Below are 2,535 nucleotides of genomic sequence, written 5' to 3' on the forward strand. Positions count from 1 at the left end.
CTTTTTTTTTCTGGGCTGTTGTGAGGATTTCCTGCCTCAAGTGCTGTCTCCTAGGTGATGTGGAAATTCAGAGCTCCAGCTTGGATTTTCTCCATTCCTCGATGCCTTTAGGAGCTGGAAGGAAAGGGCAGGCACTCCTAATGCAAGGTGTATTTTGCTGTTCCTCCGTCCTTTGTTTGAGCCCTTCTCAAATTTGGGCCACTGGACTAGACCTCTTCACCTTTTATCTTAAGCTGCCCCTGTCTAAATCCAAACACTCATATGCCACAAGAAGCCAGGTTTTCTTTTAAAAGTTCTTTTTTGAAGCCGTGTCTCAGGTTTGGACAGAATCTGTTCCTTCCTCCTCTGGGAATCGTGCATCTGAGCTCTGCTGTGTCCCTTCTAGCTCTCCCTTGCAGCCTCCTCAGTGACAGATGTAACATGTTTCTTCTTCATCTGCAAAGGTGACCTGTCATTTCCCTTTTTCACTCTCTTGGTGCTATGACTATCTTTTATCTACCCCTTAATCCTGTTACTGTGGTATATAATTCTCTGTCTGGCTTTGTAAACTCTTTCCAGGTGCTGATTGACAGCTGTTCTATTTTTCATTTACCAGCAGTATTTTCATGGTTGTTTTTCTCTACTGCAGTTGGGGTGATCATAATATGTCCATTCATGGACTCCAAAAAATACTGAATATATCTTTCCTTCTAAATAGACATTTTCTACCTGAGGCACTGGGTCTCTCGAGCTGTAACATAAGCCTAGAACAGCTTGTGCTGCAGCAGCTGACAGAAGAAAAAGCAGGCTAGGCATGGAAAGGTGGTTGAAAATATTACTTGCTTAGCCATGATTCATCCAAGGTGAGGTTTGCTGCTGTGGTAAAGGGCTCTTGTTTTTAAGATTACCTTATCTGTTTGCAGCTGCTAAAAATGAGAACAGCTTGACTTGTCATAGGCTTCCCAGCTGATGCATCTGTGGCTTCCAAAGAGATGGCAGAACCCTGGCAGTCTCTGCAAGAGATGTAAACAGAAAGTTTGACCAGTGTGGGGAGTTCTGTTTTTTTTTTTTTAGGGTGAATTTTAGGAGTGGTACCACCCTCAAACAGAAGGCAGCTCTACAGCAAGAGTCTTGAGACACCTCGCAATGGCCCCTGAGTTCAGGCCAGGCTGCAAAAAGCTGAGGGCCTTTGTGAGTTCATTTCAGTGAAAAGCCTGGATGCAAATTCCAGGCTCTTGTACCTGCTGGCCCTGAGTAAGTGTTCTGGCAGCTCCACACACAGGTGGGGACAATAGCCAGGCCTGGAGAAAGAAGGGTACAGAACTATAGCTTGGATAAGGGTTGAGATTCTCTGCTGAACACAAGAGAGAAGAGGAATGAATCCACAGTGCTTTCCTACTGAGGGCCAGCATGTGCCTCTGGTTCTGCAGGGGCATCTGTCATTCTTGCCATGACTTTAGCCTCAGAGCCAGGTGCGTGCTCATACGTGAACAGTGAACAGTACTCTCAGTTCCTCCCTCTGCTCCCTAGGATTGGGACCCCTCTTCTTCCCCTGATAACCCACCCCCTCCTTCCTAACCTTTCCTGCACGGATATCAGCATTGAAACCTGCTGCAAGTATCTCCTGTTGCAGAGACCTGGAGTCAGCCCTCTACCTTTCTGGGTAAAATCAAGCATAACAGAACTGGGGAGTATTTGAGCCAGAGCTCTGGGAGGTGAGCTGTGTGAGCTAGCGTGTGGGGCACTGTGGGGAGAGGGCAGGAAGGAGGGTGGGACTTGGGGAGCAGGCAAGAGGGCAGGCTGCTGAATTGGGCTGCTGCGAGGGAGCGTGGAGCTGTTGTTGCGCTGGGTATGTGTGTTGGATAGCAGGGTCCCCTCCTCCATCACTGCCTCCGTCTGCAGGATCCAGGGCACGAGTAGTGGGAGATGGCAGAAAGCTCTTGGCTGAGGGACCACGCAAGGGGAAGAGAGGCCGGGTTGTGCCTGCACCGCAGTCCTTTGTAAAGCCTCAGGCCTGGCATGCTCAGCAGAGCTGAGCACCTGGCTCTGCCAAAGCTATCTCTGCAAACAATCCAGCAAACACCCCCCCTCCCTCTTCCCAGCGTGAGGGCGCAGAGGTCCATTCATCTTCAGGGACACTGGGGTAGGATGACAGGCTAAAATGTATGGCGTGACGACAAGGGCTGTGCACGCTGCAGAGGAAATGCCCTGTGGGATATGCAGGCGGTGCGTGGCTGTGGGCGGCGGAGCTGGGTTGGGCTGCATCCCTGCAGCTGTGCTGCTGAGGGCAGCTGCTCCTTGTGGAGCAGGAGCTGTGGGCGCGCTGTGCCTCAGCACCGCCCGGGCGTAACAGAGGTGGAGCAGAGAGATGAGACGGCCTGGGCCACCTGGACTGTGCTGCTCAGGGCACCGACATCCCTGCTGCCTCACGTTGCCTGTCGGAACTGGAGAAGCTGGTGGGAGAGCAATCCGCACCCTCGCATGAGGAGTCAGATCTGACCCTGGCGGCAGTGACGGCTGCTTCAACGTGGGTACGCGACCAGCTTCTGACCATCT

The sequence above is a fragment of the Fulmarus glacialis genome, unplaced genomic scaffold (assembly GCF_000690835.1).
Source record: "Fulmarus glacialis isolate BGI_N327 unplaced genomic scaffold, ASM69083v1 scaffold17622, whole genome shotgun sequence".
Lineage (NCBI taxonomy): Eukaryota > Metazoa > Chordata > Aves > Procellariiformes > Procellariidae > Fulmarus > Fulmarus glacialis.